The sequence below is a fragment of the Canis lupus genome, chromosome 10 (assembly GCF_048164855.1).
Source record: "Canis lupus baileyi chromosome 10, mCanLup2.hap1, whole genome shotgun sequence".
NCBI lineage: Eukaryota > Metazoa > Chordata > Mammalia > Carnivora > Canidae > Canis > Canis lupus.
Window position 1 is genome coordinate 15556830 of NC_132847.1, and position 21882 is coordinate 15578711.

The 21882-nt window shown below is 41.5% G+C and overlaps 1 protein-coding gene and 1 long non-coding RNA gene across 6 annotated transcripts in view; one reads left to right on the plus strand and one right to left on the minus strand.

Moving 5' to 3' along the window:
- Positions 1–21882, minus strand: part of ZNF608 (zinc finger protein 608) — a 111040-nt gene that overhangs the window by 82128 nt on the left and 7030 nt on the right. The window lies entirely within an intron of this gene.
- On the plus strand, positions 2195–21427 carry LOC140641252 (uncharacterized). Its single transcript, XR_012037797.1, has 3 exons — positions 2195–2354; positions 7246–7379; positions 10751–21427. It is a non-coding gene; the product is annotated as an uncharacterized lncRNA (long non-coding RNA).

Genomic DNA, 21882 nt, shown 5'->3' on the forward strand with positions numbered 1-21882 from the left:
GGTCTGTATTTTGCAGGCTTTCCATAGTCTGAAAATCATCGGCCCCACCCAGCTGTTCTCCTGACCTCCCTCACCATGGAAGGCGACCTCCTGCTCATTCCTTGTGCCATTTTACAACACTGTGGCACAGATGTTAGAACAACAGATGGATGGTAACTGTAACACAGATAAATTTGCCTCATTTCTCCATGATTTCTGAGTATCATGAAATGTGTTTATCAATATGTGGACATATTTCCATTCCTGGGACAGAACTGTGTCTATCTGCTTGCCTTAGGGATTACCACGCCAGAAACCCTAGGCAATTCCACTGGAACAAAGCAGATCTTATCTGTAGCCCCAAGGTCTAACCTTCTGGCCATGATAGGTTTACTCTTCTTGCCTCTCTCTCCAGGTAATATAAATAAAGTCCTCCATAGAGCCCTATCAGCCTACCAACTTCAAAGCTAACTTACTGACCCAAGATTTAGGTCAGTGGTATCCCAGCTACAACAGAGGAAGGAGCCAATTTCTATTCTTTAAGCTTGGATCTGAAGCAACCAGAAGGTGGTCTTGGGTAGCTTTAAAAGCATCAGCTCTGGGCAGCCCGGGTGGCTCAGCAGTTTAGCGCTGCCTTCAGCCCAGGGTGTGATCCTGGGGACCTGGGATCGAGTCTCACATCAGGTTCCCTGCATGGAGCCTGCTTCTCCCTCTCCCTGTGTCTCTGCCTCTCTCTCTCTCTCTCTCTCTCTCTCTGTGTGTGTGTGTGTGTGTCTCATGAATAAAAAAATAAAATCTGGGATCCCTGGGTGGCGCAGCGGTTTAGCGCCTGTCTTTGGCCCAGGGCGTGATCCTGGAGACCCAGGATCGAATCCCACATCCGGCTCCCGGTGCATGGAGCCTGCTTCTCCCTCTGCCTGTGTCTTTGCCTCTCTCTCTCTCTCTCTCTCTCTCTCTGTGACTATCATAAATAAATGAAAATTTAAAAAATAAAAATAAAAAAATAAAAAAATAAAAAATAAAATAAAATAAAATCTTAAAAAATAAAAATAAAAAAGCATCAGCTCCAATTCTTGGAACCTACTAGTGCATGGCCAGCAACCTCGAGAACAGGGAAGGATAAATGGATGCAGACGAGAAGGTGCATCCTTCCAAAGCACTGGGCTCCCTCTGGAGCCCACGTTGGCAGTTCTGGAAGCTCAGGCAGGCCCAGGCCTCAGAAAGCACCATGGCAAGGGGGACACCCACCAGCCAAGAGCGCTAATGCCCTCAGGCTTGATGAGGTAACTGCCAATGCTCTTGAACCAAGAATCCAGGGGACAGGGAAGCCACAGCTTCTCAATACACTTGAGAGAAAACCTTCTTCACGCCCAGGAAATGCCACACATACACATTTGACCAAATAATTGAAACAGAACACACTAAGCCATTAAACATTAAAAAAAAGAAAAAAAAAAAACCCTCTTGATCCTATCTGTTTATGCTGCTTGGCATAATAAATTCTTCAAGCTTTTCCTGGACTGTAGACACACATACATGTTTAAAAATCTCAAATACACAAATACGCTATATTTAGTGACTTCCGGTTACTCTTCATTCTTTCTGGTTGTTCAGTTGTTGTTTCCTGCACTCCCCCAAAGGGTACTTTGAAATCTTTCCAGTTTTTACAATTAAACCTAACCATCTGGACTAAAATCTTCGCATTCACTAAATTAGTCACAGATTTTGTGGGTAAGCTGAGAAAGTAAATGCTGCGCTCGGTGCTAGGATTTAAACCACATCTACCACAGCAAAACAGTCTGCAATAATCTCTCCAATTATGCACGCACATTCAGGCCTCAAATAGCACAGAGGCAAGTACACCTCACTGCACAGAACATTCGCACAGTCAGGACCAGCCCTCAGCTCGCGATGGGAGCTACCACACACCCAAAATGAAAGTCTCTAAAGACCTGTCAGAATTTATTTGGCAGACAAAAGATAAAACGGTGCCTATTTCTCCCCTGCCACCGAACCCCCCCTCCCAGCTGCCAGTGGGTGCTGACAAGCGGCTCCCCAAACCTGAGGTCATCTGCAGAGACCTGTGTCCCTAAGGAGGGGGACACCAAGAACAATATGATCTGAATACACTGGGCGCTTTCTCGATTTTTCCTCGCGCCCCCCCCCCCTCCAAGAATGAAAGTCTTTGAACCTCTCTGGGTTTCACTGCAAGGGTCAGAAAAAAATTCAACGGGTTTCAGGGTCAATGTACTTGGCTGAGATCCAACAACCGCACTGCAGCCCCGGTAGAGCTGGGGGCACCGGGAACCTCGGACCGTCCAGCCCTGCGCAGGATCATCGGTGAGAAGGAAGCCCGCAGCGGTACTGCCTGCCAGGTAAGTGGAAAACACTGGCTCTGGCAAGGAAGTAAGGTCCGGGAGTTACAGTGGGCCTTCTGGATTCACACACTAGCCTTTCAAAGGAGACTGGCAGCACGCCTTGAATATGAGCTAAGATACAAAGTATGAGACACGGGCATCAAAATCATTTGCAGAGCACCTTAAAAAAAGTTAGCACCCTTCCTTACACGTTCCAATAGGCTACAGGAAAGCATCCGCTCCAATAGTACACAGAAGAGGTGAGGAAGGAGGAGCCAGAGACCAGGGGAACCCTCATTATTAGGCAGGAAGGCTGAGCACTGACTCCCTGTTATTTTTTAAGATTTTATTTATTTATTTATTTGAGAGACAGAGAGAGAGAGAGCACAAGCAGGGGGAGCAGCAGAGGGAAAGGGAGAAGCAGGCTCCCCGCTGAGCAGAGAACCCCAAGCAGGCCTCGATCTCCAGACCTTGGAATGACGACCTGAGCCCGAGGCAAGCGCTTAACCACCCAGGAGGCCACGGCTCCCTGTTCTCTGGGTACATGTGAATGGGACTGAAACTGAAATATCCAGGATGTTCAGGTGGCTTTTAAAACCCTCTCAAGGGATCCCTGGGTGGCGCAGCGGTTTGGCGCCTGCCTTTGGCCCAGGGCGCGATCCTGGAGACCGGGGATCGAATCCCACATCAGGCTCCCGGTGCATGGAGCCTGCTTCTCCCTCTGCCTATGTCTCTGCCTCTCTCTCTCTCTCTCTCTCTCTGTGACTATCATAAATGAATAAGAAATTTAAAAAAAAAAAAAAAACATAAAACCCTCTCAAGTATTTACATTGTGGAGGCGCTGACAATTTGGTAAAAGTCTTTCTTCCCAGGAGGGATTAAAGCTATAAAGAGACTTTAAGTTTGCAAAGCCTCCAGGCTGTCATAAATATTAACATGAGCGATGTTTTTTATCTTTGCACTTTTGTTTTGGTTTGCTAAGAAAACTTAGGTTGAGTACGTATTAGCAGTCAACACCCAAAGAAATCAAATTTAGGTGAGCATTTGCAGGGATCTACCTCTTTGTTAAACGCAGTAATCCTTTTTGGCATGATTTCTTTAAAAAACATTTTTACACAAATGTAAGCAACTTGGTGACTGTAACTGCTAAAGTTTATGAGATTTCAAAGTTTAAAGTTTTAAAAGTTATGTTGGATGGAGAAGTAAAATCCAGGTTAGAAAATATTAATAGAAAAGCATCCAAAATGAACAACAGCACAATAAAAAGTTACCAGTTTGACAAGACTGAAACCACCTAGACCTTTTACCCTCTTTCTCCTGTTGCTCACCACCTTCCAAAGGAGAAAGATTTGTAAAATGAAGCTATCAGCCATGATTTTGACTGGATAAATCAAGCCTTTCTTAGTGATCATGATACCAAAATAGTCGGAGAAGAACTTAGAGTAAGAAGGAAAATGAAAAAAGAATAAAGAAAAAAAAAAAAACCTAAAACACAATATCACATTAAGTCAATTTAGTGTTTTTAAAATTCAATTTTTCAAATGTGCATCAAATAACAAATAATTTTCACGTTCCAGAAGGAACGCGCTTTTTCATGGCCAAACAGAACGCAAAGACATCATGTAGCAACAATACTTGAAAGTATCCTGAGTTGTTATTATGGCGACAGTTTATACACAAAAGAACACTTGGAGATAAAAGGGTTTCATTCCCAAGAAAATGAATGCAAAAATAAAAACAGAGGAGTGTTCAAAATGATACTTTTAGAAAACAACACTTTACTAGTGATTTCCTTAAGCCTATTATTCATAAAAAGGATTAGAAGGACAATCTGCAGCCACAATGGAAACAAAGGCCATGATTTCTGGTCTTCTACTGTGCAATATAATCTAGTCTTAAAAAACGAAAAAAGACATCCTGAAATTCAGGCTGCCTGGCAAACAGCCTGTCCACCCCACCCCAAAATTCCTGTACCACTTCACTGCCGTTGCTGGAGAGTTACTCTCTATTTAGTACCATGGCCACTAACTAAAGAAATAGTGGGGAATTCCTGTAACTGGTCCCAATTATTCAAGAGAATGCATTGTCTAGGGCTGTTTTCACAAAGGCCTTCCAACCAGCACCCACTTTCCCACACACCTTCTATCTACTTTCTACTCCCCACTTCCTCCATCACCACCACTCCCCCTCATCTGAAAAGACAGGAAAATTCACCAAGAGCTGCTTGCTGTCCCTCTCTCTCTCTCAGTTGGAAGAAACCTTAAGTTTTCAGCTTCTGAACCAGACAGTAAAGAAATGACAACCTGCCTCTGCCTTCCTCCTCTCTCTCTCTCTCTCTAGCCTAAAAAGTACACTTGGCCAGGCAGCTCTCACCATTCCACAATTCATTTTTCTTTTGAGCAAAATGGGCAAAAACAGCTGAACAGGATCACAATACAGAACACTGGGCATTCAAGTCCTATACCTTCCACCCTATTCTTTCACCTCCCGGTCCAGAGGATTTGGTGACCTAATAAATCTTAATCTGTAAACAAATGGTTTGCTCTACAATTAAACCATTCATTCATTTTTTTTTTTTTTTTAACTGCTTGGCGGCTACCCAATCCAGAGACTTCTAGGTTCCTCCATTATTTAGCGCTCCCAATGGTTAAAAGGCAATAAGCTCATTTGGAGTTTATAAACCTATGCACCATCAACAAAAGCATGTAATGCTTCCAAGATGCACAGTGGCTTTCTACGCGCACAATGGGGAGCTGTGTGGAGTCTCCCCCAAAACAAAAATGCCTAGCCCCAATTAAGCGCCTGGGGGGGCCTTCAAAGCATTTATGCTAAGTTGCAAATACAGCAAGATCCACTTGAACTCCAACTGTCTTGTGTGCTTTTCCTCCCAAGGTAGGGAAAAAGCTGGGGCAGACTGACCTCATTAATGGGTAATTAGTGAACCCCGGGACTTGAGGGGCTAGCACAGTCGTGCCTATTGTGAGCATTTCAGTATGGGGCCACTAATTTCTTTTCTTTTTTTTAACCCAGAAGGTCTTGAGAGTCTGAAAGGCCCACATTTTAAGTTTTTTAAGGATTTCAATCTGCCTATGTTTTCTCCTACCAGTCATAGAGTAGGAAGAAAAGAAGCAACACAAAGAGCGACCCTACTTCTTTTGTGGAATTTTGGCATAGCTCAAAGTTTTTAAATAAAATTACTTACATAGTTGGCAGTCCATATGTAGTATTACAATCACTTTTACTTTAGACAAAGTGAAATAAATGCACCACCACCTGATTATAGAGATTGAACATAATATGTACTAAAGAGATACTATAAATCAAGGTGGGGCCTTTAGGATTATACGTGATGATGATGGGGGTGGGGGGTGGAAAACCAAATGATCTATTTGCATGAAGGTGTTATTAAAACTGATACAGGGGATCCTTGGGTGGCTCAGCGATTTAGCGCCTGCCTTTGGCCCAGGGTGCGATCCTGGAGTCCCGGGATCAAGTCCCGCATCGGGCTCCCGGCATGGAGCCTGCTTCTCCCTCCTCCTGTGTTTCTGCCTCTCTCTCTATGTCTATCATGAATAAATAAATAAATCTTTTAAGAAAATAAAATAAAATAAAACTAATACAAAGCAATGTGATCAACATAACCACATTTCCCATCAATAAAATTCTCCACACTTCAAAACTCATGATTATTACTGATACCAATCTGCCAAGATGCTGAGGACTATAAGCCCGTTTACATTACTTAAGAGTACCATCTCTCTGCAAATACACACCCACGGACCCGCTGTCTTGGTGCTAATTCACTAGTATATGAGAAGGTAGTTTGTAAGGCAAGTAATAAATAAAGCGAAACTTGACCTTCTCAGCCATCAAGATCTAAATAACTCTAATACTTACATATAATGAGGTGAATCAATATCTTTGTGGGGTTTTTTTTTTAAGATTTTATTTATTTATTCATGAGACACACACAGAGAGAGGCAGAGACATAAGCAGAGGGAGAAGAAGCAGGCTCCCAGCACGGAGCCTGATGCGGTACTCGATCCCAGGACCCTGGGATCAGGACCTGAGCCAAAGGCAGACGCTCAACCACTGAGCCACCAGGTGCCCTCAATATCTTTGTTTTAGAGAAAAATCACTGAAAAGGAGTAAATGGGGTTGGGAGTAATGATCTCCCTCAAAGGAGAACCAGCCCCCAAACCTCAGGTCCAGCATATGGTCTTACAGTGGATTCTGTACAGGTAGAAAGGGTACTAAACTCACAAGAAGCCACTCACTATGCTTACCGCAGCCCTAAAGTTCCAACAGCTCCCAGGACAGGCTGGGGATCTAGGCACAAATTTGCAGGATGGCATTACCGCCCACAGTGGCATCTTTAATGCTGGCCCTGTACTTGGTAAGTCAATTAATCCCACAATTCATTTATCTGGGGTTTACGGCTTTTGAGTATCAAATGAAAAAAATTAAAACAAGTCTTTTGTATTTTGGCCCAATAGACTGAAGTTATATTTAGAAGTGACTTTGTGCGTATCTGTGTTGTATTAAAACACCACACCGGGACCCCCTCCATTAAACTTAGGCCAACAACTTTGTTTTCTTTTAGAAATGCTACAAACTGTATTTGCATAACAAACATATGTAATACATTTGGAGAAATCTTGAAAAGATGGAAAATGCTTATTAAGAGGTGGGGAGACCCCACCATAGTTGTGCTTTTTAAAAAACAGAAAACAAAAAAAAAAACAAAAAACAAAAAAACAATACAGGAGGCTTGCAGGGAGAGAGGGGGAAAAAAAAAAAAAAACCACGCAAATCCTGGAAGCCATTCCAAACAGTTGGAAACTCTTCCTCTCAAAGTAAATCCAAGGGCTCAAAAAATAAATATTCAAGAGCATTAATTTGTTTCTAGATGTGTGCGTGCAAGTAAAACAGCAGTCATAATGTGGAAATTTCAGTCACATTTTGCAACTAATTGGAAGCAGATTAGAATTCCGCCTCGGGGGAACGTTGTCAAACTAGAAGCCGGAGCAAATGAAGAAAGAGGTGAGGGCGTCGCGAAGAGCTGACAGATTTACAGCGCTCAGGGCTATAAACGAGCGGCGGGCGGGAGGGGGAGGGGGAGAGGGGGAGGGGAGGGGAGGGGAGGGGAGGGGAAGGGGGGAGGGGGAGGAGGGCGCGCCCCCGCCCGCGCGCCCCCGACACACACGCGCACCCACGCGGCCCCGAGCGCGCGCGGGCAGCCCAGCGGCCACGCCCCGGGCCCCGGCGCTCCATCTGCTGCGGCCTGGAACAATAAACCCGCCTGCGAGCAAAGCAATGGTCCCGATAAGACAGCAACCCTGCAGACTGATAAACTGGAGCATGCAAAAGTCGGTGGGAGAGAAGGTTTCTTTCTTTTAAATGGGGGGGGGGGGGGGGGGGGCGGGGAGGGGAGAGAGAGAAAGCAAGCAGATTGTGGAGGATAATCCAGCAATGGAGTAATGGAAACAGCTGCTCGCTTTCTACTTCAGTGTCTGGCATCTGCTGCGGCATCATGGAAAGGCTGGTGAAAAGATTTGGGCAAGGAATATAAATGGAGACAAGTGGCCAAATGGAGTTTGATGCGGAAAAGCTCGACTGCTGTCTTAAAATCATGTTGTTCCCTTCGGGGAGCAGAAGCAAACAGTATCACTTAAGTCGGATTCCACCTTCAAAGCAGTGCGAAGGTTTGGGAATGTGAAGGGCTTTCCGATCAGTTACTGAAGATGGCAAACAGTATAGAGGGGGAATAGCCCTCCGTGGGTCAAAGGGGTGGGCTCACTGGCCAGAGATCGTCACGGAAAAGTGAAATTGAAGGACTTTTCAATTCATTTCACTTACTTTTTTAAAAACTATATACATATAGATGGAATTTATTTATGAAAATTATATACACATACACATACATACATTATGTGTGTGTATATATACTCCTATCCATCACAGCTGCTTACTTCTAAACTGGCTCAAGGGACGATTTCTATTTGTTGTGCCTATTTTCCCCTTGGTTGCAAAGATTCAGTTCTAATTTCATTTCCATCACAAAAGAATTGGCAAAGAACGAAAAACTCAGAAACAGAACTGGAGTGCTGCTGTGCTAGTCATAAGCCTATAATAAAGCACAGATTTGATAGCATTATCCATGTACTGTGGTGAACCACACACAAATAAACAGTTCTCCATGAAGAATGAAAACCCAAGGCTTCGACTCTTCCAATTCAAACATTATTGTTGCTTTTAACATGAGCCATCCATAAAATCAGCCAAGGAGGGTAACAGGAAATCCAAAAGTCAGCTGGTCTGGCTACGCACACTTTGCAAAACAAAAGTTAGGAGCCGCTTTCCAACTGGTCCCGATGATATTCTCCACGAAGAATGGGTAAAACTGTAAAATCTCGGTATTGAAATAAATGGTATATTTAGGCCAAGTGAATTCTAACACTCGGTAGGTGTAGCAACCCCCCAAAAAGTACAGCCCTCCCGAAAGGGGAAAGCTTGCTCACCTAACTAGGAACAACTTAGACATGACCTTTGAACCTTCGGTGACTAAAGGCGAAAGAAAGACAGAAAGGTGTACCTAAAAGAACCAGAGGGCCAGATGTGCTTTCCTAAGAAACCAAACCAGTTTTCTTTAATCAAAAGGACGAACTGTAACTTCTAGAAGTTTATGAAAGTGTGACCAATTGGAACTTTGTCGTCTGTTGCTAATTGAAGCATATAAAAGAGTCCATTTCTTAAAACATAACTACAAACACTTTTTTTTTTTTTTAATTCACTGCCACATGACAAAAACCAGAATCGAGTTGACTGGTGGAAGATCAGTGCAACCAAAGACCACGCTATTATTTCAAACTGTCAGGGGAAGGCAGTAAAATTGCTACCAGGTCTCCTTAAGTTACCCTTCAATAAAAAGAAGCCATCAGGGAAATAAGAGGAAAAGAAAACACATCAAAACCTTAAAAGTCCCTTTAAGTAAAATTATACGTCTGTGGCACCATGCCATCTGCTCTCTGGTTAACATAATAAGCCAATTCCACAACCTAAATATCTGCTTTCTAAAATCATTATATACAACACAAAATATAATCAATAGATTTTTAAAACTGTAAAAGCTGCATTCATATGGCATTATCGGAATAAACCTACATATCCCTGTAGGCACATTTTTCTTATGGTGCTAGCTGACAATGAGGATTCCCAGGAGACAGAAAAGCTCAGTGGTTGAGCTAGAATAGTCACAGTAAAGAATAATCAAACTGAGGAGGAGGGTAGGGATGAAAAGGAGAGCAGCTTTGAAAAGTCAGCAGTAGTATTTATTCATCACTTCAAACCCATTTGTTCTAACCAAAATGGCCTTCTTTTTGAGTTCTCTCTAACAGCTATAATACATATTTTTAAATCTTCATTTAGCCTCACTGTGGGGGGGTGGGGGGGGAGAAGCCTTCTGAATACCAAATGAGATTCAGGTACTTCAAGGCCTGACCTATCAAAACATATTTGCTTTGTGATCATTTCAGTTCTTCATGTGAAATCCATAATCTCTGTTAATATGTTACCAAAGGGTATCCTTAACCAAAATGTAGCACAAACGTAGAATTCAGCAGAGCAGTCCTGTGCCAATCTCACCCCCTCCTGAAAAATCCTTTGAGTTCTCAAAAAAACCCTTACCAACAGCCGGACTGCTGGTCAACAGACTATGAACAGTTGAACAACCTTTCATTCAGTTGTGAAAGCTTTGTTTCAATTGCCAAGAGACTTTAACTTAAAAAGAACTTGCAGCAGACAGCAGGAAGGCACTCAGTCAAACTTGAGTGGGGAGATAAAATTGAGCCCGGGAGGGGCCTGGGTACCGGGGGTCCCATTTGCCCTGCAGCAGAGTGGAACATAAAAAAAAAACATAAAACTGGTGACACTTATTTTAAAAGAAATCAAGCCCCTACCAACTAGATACTTCCGGTCTACTCTCAACCCAACATCTATGTATGCAACTATAACATATTGCTAAAAAAGAGACAACAGACCCAAAACGGAGTCACTTATGTCAAGCCCCACATCAGCAAAACAAGACTTAACACATAATCTAACTGCAGTTCTAGCCTCTTCCCAGGAATGTAATCTTTAACTAGGTGATCTGGGATTACCTGGTCAGCACCAGTGAGAAAAATCTGTCCAAAAGACCCCTTTTAATCCCCCTTCAGAAGGCGACCCTGCCCAAAACAAGGCACTATGCTAATAAACTTCCTTTTCTTGAACCCTTTCTACCTTTAAAAACTTTTCCTTTCCTATGGTTCTCCAGAGCTCCTTTCTATTTTCAAGATAGGATGCTACTCGGTTCATGAGTCCTTCAATAAAGCCAATTTGATTTCAAAAGTTAGTTGTGTTTTGCTGTTTCACAGATTTGGTGGCAGTGGCAGCACCAGAAGGAGACGTCCAAAGGCACTGGGGACACAGAAGGAGAAACGCAGGCATGGTATCCTTGAGAACTTTGAGTTGTCTTTCTCATCATTTCCAAAGGGAAGGCCATGGATGAGTTCCTCTCAGTTCTGGTTTCCACTCTCTTGGCGTAGAGCTTCTGATCTAACTGGCTTTCCAAAGTTCCTCATTTGATTGAAATCCCTCCCCAAAGTCTCTCCCCACTGCTTCAAGATTCCACATTGGGTAATGCTAGTGGTTATTAGACTGAGTCCAACTTGAAAAACCAGCCTGGGCCTGGAATTGGACTGGGTCTGATTTAAGCTGGACTGTGCCTGATTTGAGCTATTCTGGGTCCTGTGCAAAGCCTTGGGTGAATGAAATTTTAAGTCAAGGCTATTGTTCGTGGGAATCTTGAAGACTACAAAAACAAAAACAAAAAGAAACACAAAAGGCCACAAAATTGATGGCACTGGTCAAGTCATTTAAAGGTGTTACAGTGCTCACCAAACTCGAGCCTTACCTATTGGATAAATTGATGCAACAGGATAAGATTGACACACTAGGTCACCTGCCAACCTCAAGAAAATTTCTGTGCAATAAGACACAATGTAAAACACCACATGATCCCCAACCCAGTTGACATACCCCTCTTAGGTGTTAGTCTGGCTCCAAGACAACCAAAGACTTACCCCCCTCCCCTCAAAAAAGGATCCTTAAAACCCAAAGAGTTAAGTGCGCCACCTTCTGGCATACCGGCTTATTTGGTATCTAAGAACTATGGTCTCAGAAGCCAAAGATCAATTTTTTAAAAACAGCAAAAACCTTACTGAGCTTGTTTTCAGTCCTAAGAACTTGACTAGGTAACTGTAAGGTTTGAGGGTTCCAAAATACGGCCAGACACAAAAACAGGTTAAACTCCATTGGCAGGTTCCTATGCTCAGGGAACTTAGGCCATTATGAGGAAAGCTCCAATGAGATAAGATCATTGAAGAAGTAGGCTTAAAAGCAAGGGTTCCCAAATCAACCAAACAAAACTGCCCATCTACTTTAAGCCTCTAAGGTCTTCAAAATTCCAAAATAACTAAATTGAAAGATTCACTGCAAAAGGGCAATGAAAAATTAAAAGTACAAAAGGTTCCTAAAACAAGAAACTTTAAGATGGATGTAATCCCACTGTTCTCCTCCACCGTTTCAGTACTCAATCTATTGATCCTTTATCTAAATCGACTTTTCACCCTGAAAAGACTTGTAAACACTTTTAAAATAAGACCACCCAAGGCTCCAAGTGACCCTCTTCAAGTATCTTTCACTCCTTGGTCAAAGGCCAAACTAAGGGCCATAAGTTTAAAAATTAAATTTCCTAAACCCGGGGGACATCCTCAAAAGTTTCTGTTGACAGATTATCTTCTAAGATTAATGAATTAATAAAAAGACAGAAAATAAAAGAATGAGGTCATGACTAAAGGTGAACACTTTGAAACGACCATGACAGTGAACAAAATTGGCCAAATTAATAAAATCTTAAAAAAAAAAAATTGGCCAAATTAGAGGTCTAACAGCCAACCCATTATCTACTCTTGGAGGATCCCATAGAGCTGTCCCCCCACCCCCACCTGCCCCGCAGAGTTGCGGAGACTCAGAAATTTTCTGGTAGAATGCTGTTATTCCCATTAAAAGCCAAGGGAAAACCAAAATTAAAATTAATGAAATTAATGAATTCTGGCGCATACTTTAAACCCAACTTGAAGCCTACAGATGGGATCCTGAGAAAATTAACAAAAGCCAGCTAAGGATGAAAATTCATACCAGAGTCACCTATCCCAAATCTCTGTAGCACCCAGTAGAGAGAGGAAAATAAAGTATTTTTAGCACCATCTCTGGGGACAGCTCGTGTCCAAGGTGTTGTTCAAGATTGCCAGAAATATTTACTGTTTGTCCCAGGTGAGAACTGACAAAATATTTCCAAGTTTTTTTTTCCCCCCAGTAGATGGCCAAATTGGAAGCTATTATTCAGAACATGATACGATGTTTTCAGGCCTTCCCCTAAACTAAACTAAAACTGCACCCAGAAAGTAAGAATAGCCTTCTAAAGTCTTTGCGGAAAGACTCCTAAAATTCTCAAAAAATATAAAAACCCCAACTCCTTTTTCAATTTCACGTGATCTAAAATTGTTTTGTGTGTAACAACTAGATTGAGGTTGTTGGTTTAATTGAAATAGGTGTGTCTTTAAAGTTACCAACATTGAATAAAACACAGATGTACAACTTTTATTCTACCTGAGTTTACTAATCAAGTAAGTTCATGATATCTCTGCTACAACATTTATCAACCAGAAAAATAACTTGGGATATATAATGAAATTTTCATAGGTAATTAAACATAATTGTTAAGAACAGATGAGTTAAATAGATGCAAATGAGATAAAGTTTGTGAACTTTTCAGCAACTTGCCTCCAAAATTTTTTAGCTACTTGAAACAAACTTTTGCCAAGTCAAGTTAAATGACAAATTAAGTCAAGGCCACCGAATAAATATCTGGATCATCTCCAAATAAAATAAAACAGTGAAACTAAATACTTGGGTCCAATAGTAAACATATTTTGTGCCACAGCGAATTTGCTATGAGAAAACATTTATTTCTAAAAATTATGCAAAATATTTATAAATTTGCCAAGCTACTATAACAGTGTACAATTGTTTACTTATTTTTCACAAGAACATAAAGTTTTTAAGGGTTAAAAATTCTAATGTATGTGGAGCACCTGAGTGGCTCAGTCAGTTAAGTGTCTCCCTTCTGCTCAGGTCAGGATCCCAGAGACTTGGGATTGTGCCCCATATGAGTCCCATTTCGAGCTCTCTGCTCAGTGAGGAACCTGCTTCTCCCTCTCCCTCTGCCTGACGCTCCTCCTGCTTGTTCACTTGCTCTCTCTCGATCTCTCTAATTAGCTAATTGATTAAAATAAAACAAAATAAAATCCTTGTCTCACATTAAAAAAAATTCTAATGTATGTAATTGAAGCTACTAGAAACAATAAGGGAAACATCTCTATGCAAAGTAGGATGTGGTTTAAAAAAGGCACAAGGTTGGAGATGCATTTTGTTGAAGGAAAAGAAAAGTACTTTTGTCCTAAAGTGAGGGTGCCTCTGTCAAGATGGGAAAAAGGAAAAAAAGATGACAAAATCAGAATGGAAAAAAAGAAAGTTTGTGAAATAAAAAATTGGGAGGAAAGAATTTTATGCATGCTCAAACAGTAAGATTGAAAACATTTGCTATAAGGGTTTTACAAATAAGCTTTAATGTCAGTAGTGTATTTATATAAAACTAAACCTTGATTTTCTTTCATCTGTTGAGTTGTCTGTAAGACATTGTACAACTATTTAATTTCCTGTATTTGCCTGTAAAGTCTTTTTTTTTTTTTTTTTTTTTTAAACTAAGTGCTACACCCAAAGTGAGGCGTGAACTCATGACCCTAAGATCAAGAGTCACATGCTCTGGGATGCCTAGGTGGCTCAGCAGTTGAGCATCTGCCTTCAGCTCAGGGCGTGATCCCAGAGTCAAGCCCAGGATCGAGTCCCTCATGGGGCTCCCTGTGGGGACCCTGCTTCTCCCTCTGCCTATGTCTCTGCCTCTCTATGTCTCTCATGAGTAAATAAATAAAATCTTAAAAAAAAAAAAAGTCACATGTTCTATTGACTGAGCCAACCAGGTACCCCTACCTGTGAAGTCTTAACTCCCCCATTGTTAAATAGATATTTAATCACATTGTTTCACAATGACCAAGTATTTTAAAACCTTTAAAATTTTTGACAAATTTCCCAAAATTAAATCCTAAATGAAGTCTGTTTCACTTAGAACTTTGAGATTTTTCAGAGGGTCCCTAAAACATCTGAAAAGATTTGTTTTCTCTCCTTATAAAAAAGTGAGATGTTAAACTAAGTAGGCTTATTTGCTATGTGGAATTACATGGAAAGCATTGCTAAACAAAAAAATAATAGTAAGACTTCTTTTTTTCCCCTTCCCCCTTGCCCATACCACGACTTCTTTATGTTGTTATTTGCATTTGTTATAAGTGTTTCAGAAACTGTATAAAATTCCTAAAGTCCAATATGTCCTGGTATAACATTATTACCATAGTTCCAGTCATTATTTTTAAATGTGTGCCACAGAAATGACCAAATTTCCTGGCAATTCCCTTATAACGAACTCTCAACTGATCTTTAGCAATGGACATTTTTTTAAGTCTTTTCACTTTCAGGCAGTTACTGTTTTACTCAGATGTTTTCACAAATGTGTTCTGCAAAGGTACATCATCTTTAAGGCTTCAAAATAAGGACTCTGGCAAACACAGGTTTCTGATAACTTTAAGATCATAAAAATAAACTGGTTAATAATTCCCAGAATGAATGGAAAATGTGGATTAAAGCAGAACAAAAATTAATAACATGGGACTGAATGAACTGAGGAGGATGATTATAATTTTTATGACTTCTTATGTGAAATATTGCTAGTTCCTTAATGTTATTTTTCAAGATTTGAGGAAACTTTTTCCCTTATGCTATTTATGACTTACAGTAGTTTGGTAAAGTATATCTTCATGAACAAAGATGAAACATTTACTTTTTTCCTTTGATTTCTTCAGAATTTGGGAACTCTTGAGTATTCTCTTTATGGCAAAATAATTACTTATACAAGTTCAATGAGAATCCAGTCTCTTTGTAACACAACACAACTGGAAACGGTGCTTATATTACCAACACTTTTACTGGAACGTTGTGTTTGAGAGACATTATAGACTCAGGACCAGAGTGTTTTTAAAACCTGAGACTGACTTTATGGAACCAATAAGGCCCCTTGGAAAAACTGGCAGGTACTGTGCTTAAAAGATTCCAGCAATGCAGTCTTAAAAAGAGCATTTTTGGTCAATCACTATTCTTGCTGCATTTACACAAATAATCAAACCAAGTTTAAAGCAAACAAATCACTTTCACTGTGATTATTTCCGGTGGAAATAATGGAAAGAACTATAGAAAGTTAAAAAAAAAAAAAAAGTTTGCATTTAGCTCTTAGATTTATTTCTATATTAGATTCTAACCCTATTAATTGCCTGTAACTGGACTGAGCCCCGAATTCCTCTGTTTCTTAAAATATTTGGTACCACTCCAACTACTGTTTCCAATTTTCTCCCACTTTTCTGATTGGGAATCACTAAGCCCATCAGTATCCTTGGAAGGATGTACCAGATGCCCCTCACTACCCAGATGGCAGCCAAACTTCAGAGACTTGGTTACACAACATATCTCACAGCTGAAGAAGTCTCCACCTGACAGGTCCTATACTCCAGCTGGAGACCTCAAGATCAAATTGACTAGGAAGACAAGTAGCCAACATTGAGGTTCACTGCTTCTTTCCAAGATGTCACACCAAGACTTCATACTTTAAACCTAAAACTTTCTTCCTCGCTTTCTTCATTTTACTCTGGCACTGGCCTGAAAAGGTAATACCATCATCCATATCTCTTAGGCCACTGCAAAGGAGGGTGGCAATCCAACCTCCAAACAATTGTTGGACTTGTCACTACGCTCTCAAACTCAGCAGCCCCAACCCATTTCATCTGACTCCCTAACCATAAGGGTCCATTTCCACATCTCTGGTTAATAATCCCAAAACCCAGGGAACTCTGCACTCAAGTTCGGTGCAAAGAAAGGAATATGAGTCAAGAGTAACTAGAATAAAACTACCAGTGTGGTCTACAAACACTTAAATTTTACTGGCCTCCATGCCTGTACCAGGAGACTTTCATGACTAAAATTAGCTCCCTTTGGCAGGTCTCAATTTCCAGCGTTAGGAGTAAATGCAAGGCTGTGATCAGGAACCCATCCTTAACTCTTGAAAATATTACAGAATCCACCGCCAATGCAAAGTTGTCCCTGAAACACCCTAGACTCTCTGCCCACACTTATTCCTGATAAGAGGGCAGCCCTGGTTTATCTTCCAGCTGAACAACGAGGTGTCTATGCAGTAGCCACCATCACCTGCTATGCCTGGATTTTAACGTTTCTCTGGAAGTTGAAACTCAGTTACTGACTGATCACTGAGCCACTTAGCTTATTATAAAGTGATGCCTTTAGCAGAGTCTTTCCCTGACTTACTTAACTTTGATTGGTTTGGGTGTTGGGGACCATGGCTTCAAAGTGCACTCCAGGCATTGGGAACTATGGAACTATCCTACTTAAAATAATCAGAGTCTTCTCCCTGGCATGCTGTATTCTCTCAGAAGCTTTCAAGTCATGTTGGCAACCACTAATCACTCAGCAAATTAGCTCCCTAAGACTGGGACGCCAGAAAAGGGAGGGAGAAAATGGCCAACTGAACACTGGTGAGCCTGAGGTCATGACCTGCGTGCGAATAACCACCCAAAGGATGAAGAACTGAGAGAACTTCAGATGGGGAACTCATGGGGAGTGGGGCTAATGCCATAAAGTCTGATCACATCTCTACAGTTCAGCAGTTCAGCAGCAGCAGTTTAGCCCTTAATCTAAGGGCAGGGAGTAGGGGAAAGCTGTTAAAAAAAAAAAAAAAAAAAAAGAAAAGAAAATAAACAGGCCCAAAACGGAGTCATTTGTGCTAAGCCCCACATCAGCAAACCAAGACCTAACTCTGCCTGCAATTTCAGCCTCTCTCAGGATGTAGACTTTACCCCGTCGTTATGGAATAACCTGATGGAATAACCTGGTCAGCATTAGTAAGGAAACCAACCAAGTAAGACCCCTTCTAGCCCCCCTTAGGAAGGCACTCTGCTAATAAACTTCCTTCTCCTGCCTCCTTTCTACCTTTCAAACCCTCTCCTCTTTCCGACAGCTCTTCAGAGCTCCTTTCTACTTGCTGGATGAGATACTGCTCAATTCATGACTCCTTGATTAAAGCCAATTTGGTCTATTAATTTACTCAGCTAAATTTCACCATTTAATCATTGTACATACACCTATGAAAACAGGAGTTGCAGGGCACTGACACAATCTGTATATCAGCCTTTCACCTTTCACGATGATCAAAGTCATTCTGGAGGCAAAGATTTCACTGGTACTCTTTCCTGGTCTCTAACCTTGACTGTCCAGATGAAGAAACTATTATTTATTGGCCAACAAGCATAGGGAAGAAGGGTTATTTCCACTGTGAGATTGCTAGGCATGGCCCAGTATGTCCTTAGTTCTGGCTCCCATGTCCTACAAGAATGCTATACAAGAAAGTTAGGAATAAACTGTTTAGTATTCAAGCAAAACCCTTGATGTTCAGATCACTGGCAAGTTCAGAGTGCTGGCAATCAAAACTGTGTTGTGCTCCAGTAATTACTATGAAAAAACTTTCAGTGCTTAATATTAAAGAATAGAATAACATGATCTTTCCACCTCTTCTACACCTCTAGAGTGTGTTCAACATGGCAATTATCTCGGTTCAAGAAGTAGAGTTTAAACTGCACTGAAACTCAATTATACCCATGACTTTTTTAAACAGACTTCAAAAGGCAGGTTTCATCACATTCAAATCGCCGAACAAAATCTTCTCCCCAACTTATTTAAAAAAAAAAAAATAATAGATTTTTAATCTGTCTCCTACGAGACCTCTTCATGTATAGAGATGGTTTCTCTTTAGCTTCCAGACCCAGGTTTTTGTTTTTCTGTTTTTTGTTTGTTTTGTTTTGTTTTTGCTTTATGAAGACAGAGGGATGACTGAGCCACGATGAAAGACAAAGAGAGATCCCACCCGATAAAGAGTCAGTTCGAAGGGCAGCTCTTGGACGCCCAGCCTAGAACTGCCACCATTTAAAAAAAAAATTAAAAAAAAAATCACACACTTGTTAACCAAAAAAAAAACACACACATTTCTTTGCGACTTTTAAAAATGCAAAGGAACCAGGAGTAGTAGATTTATGATTTAAGTGCTTGTGGCTAAAATAGCTTTCCAATTATCAAGGGCCTCTTAGGAAGAGCAAGAATGCATTATGTGTTAATGACCACAACCAGGGGTCCCTTCTTGACTCTTTTGTCAGAACCAGAGCAGATCTTCCCCGCAGCTTCACCATTAATATGTCTGTTTCCTGTCAGCCCACTCAGAGATAATGTCATTTATCTCAGGGAGGCACAAGCCTAGTCATTAGCTTCTATAAAAGACCTCAAACAAAGGCCGGATAACATTTCACCCAGGGCTCTCCCTAAACCCGGAACCAAGCTCGGTGTCTAGGAGTCAGATTCAGAAGTTATCATGGTGAAAAGAATATTTTCCTCCTCATCAACCGTCCCGGATCCAGCTCTGGGGGCGAGCAAGGCCTATGTATAGTAAACACCAGTCCAAAGTGCTATCACGTACAATTAGATTACCCGATAAAAGCTGGCCAGAGTTAGCCTGGGAGAGCCTCTGCCCCTACTGCCTCCAGGGGGAAAATTGACAGAATAATTCAGGTACTGACTAAATAGTGAGATCTTTGAAGAAGTGACCCCTCATTGTGATTGCCTGCAGGAACCGAATAACCATTATAAAGTGTTCAATGGCTGGGCTTCTGGAAATCTTTTAAATAAAAGTGGAACTGGTTAAAATAAATGTAGGAACATGTGTTTTCACAGTGTTGCTCCTATTACTGCAATTTCAAGTTTCTATGAAGTACCAGGTGAACTTTTCTAAATTAAAAAAACACACACACACACACAGACACAGGCAAAATTGGAGCAAATCTCAGCCATTCAATCCTTGTTTTTCAAGCTGAAAACGAAGAACAGATGGTACTTTCCATGTTGTTTGAATCTGGTTATTGAACACCTCTGTGGTTAGGGAGATTTCTGCTTAGCACTTTCGGCATACATTTCATTTACTAACTATAAAATGCTGCTTAGGAAAAATAAGTCTTTATAACACTCTAATTAAAACCATCTTGCAGCCAAGCAATTTCACTTGAAGAGCATTCTTAACCTGGTGACATTTAGACAATGACTCCCCACCCCACTCCCTTCCTCCCCCCACCAGACTATTTGCAAAGTTATTAAAAGTTGCTACACATTACTCATCTCCTTTTAGCACAATCTTGATCCCTCCTATGTATTTTTTTTTCATCTTTCCAGTGCACCTGATACATATCAAATACTATGCTCAGGACTCAGTGATAACATATCAAATACTATGCTCAGGACTCAGTGATACGCCTGGTCACACAAATCCTCCCCCAACTTCCTTGGGTTCTCACAGAACACTTGCTGGGGAAAGGATGGCCTCTGCCTCCACCTCCAAGAGCCCTGTCACCCTCCGAGGCTGCTTCTAGAAAAGTAAGGAGCAGGATCAACGGTGACTGGGAGCCAGCCTTCGTTACCAACATTTTTAACCACTAAATCCCTTATGTAGCTTTCAAAACAGTTTGCTGTCCTGCAACAATGGACTTTGTTTTTTAATTATAGCAAGTGACATTTCTGCCCTTTTATTTCACAGTAGATAAACTGCACTGTCTAAGGAGAATTTGTAGGGGACACCAGATTTGGGGGAAAGGGGTGGAGGCAGGGGGGCGGTTGGGGAGGCTGGCATATTGTCCACAAAACTCATTAATCAAAATATGTTCTTAAACTGCTCACACTCACTTAGAAAATGTGCCAGAATTCCCTAGTGAAGTGTAAAAGGCTTCTACAAGAGAATAAAACAAAATGAATGATACCCCTTATAGACAGGTCCATTTGTAGACAGCACCTTTAGGCTGTTAAGGACCAGCTTAATGAAAGCAGTATGATATCAGGGAAGTAATTCTCTCTGCTGAACATGTACGGAGTAGTCAGAACCCTGAGACACAACTGCAAGCTCTCCTGTGCCTTTTCATGTCTGGGTAAGTCTTAAGTGTTTTAAAGAATTCTCCTGTGTAGTTTTGCATTTTCTGGCAATCCAAAAAAAAAAAAATCGTGTACCCTATTTAGCCTGGCCGAGTGCCTGTGTCTGATAAGTCAAAACTGTAAGACAGCTAAGGAGAGAGACATGCAGAAGAGCCTCCATACAGGCTATTATGCTTCAAAAGAAAGGAGGGGGAAGGTGGAGAAGCAGGTTTTAACAACCCAAAGCCAACCCGTCAAATCTACTTATTCAGACATGTCACTGGTGGCTTAACCACAAAATGGGCTATAGAAATATAGCTCAAACATCTTAGAATTATGGCATGTTTTGATTTTGTTCACGTATTAAGGGAGTGGCGACTTTTACAACATACTTGTGGTTTCCACATAAAGGAGTAGAACACTCATTGATTTAATTAGGTTTCATAAGGTCCAATTTATCATGTTTTACATGACTTTGTGTAGTGTAGAAACAGAATAAACAGACCAAAAATAGACATTTAAGCATGCTGTGAAAATTAACCGGTGACAGCAAGGCTTATGAATCTCCTGTGAAACCTTTCAACCAGGAAAAAAATAAATAAAAAATAAAAACAAAAACCCAGAAGAAAAGCACAGGCACAGACAGACACACACACACACCCCCTTCGGCTTTCACATTAGGCCCCTCCTGAGCCACATCTGATGGCTGAAAATTCATCATCTTCACTTCGGAGCCACTTGCTCTTTGCCAACCCAGACTATCAAGCAAGGCGGAAATTAAAACACGATACAAAACATCCAAAAAAAAAAAAAAAAAACACCCTTCCTCAAAGATGCCTGGGTGTGAAAATACTTTGTCAGGTAAAGCTCATTGGACTCAATCTGGACCCCCAAAATAGGTACCCTCCGTGAGTTGAGAAGGAAGGAAGTAGTCCCTCCACTGAGGTCTCATTCTCCCATGAGTTGGTGGCATTAGGAGTGACACCCCTGGGTGGCATCTGTGCAAGGGAGTGCCATCTCTGTGTGGCAGGGAGGCAAGTGTTCTTAAGAGAAGTCGGTTGGGGGGGGGGGAGGTGCGGAGAGCCTATAGAACTCCGTTCCCGGGCGGACACCCCCCTGCTTGACAGAATGGCCAAGGCGGCAGGATCCAAGCCCCCCAGAGCCATCCCTGAGGGTCCCCTGTGCCAACACCAGCGGCCACGATGGGCGGAGGGCGGTGGACTGAATCTAAATGTGCTGAGCTTTCTCCCCTCCTCCACCCCTACCCCACCCC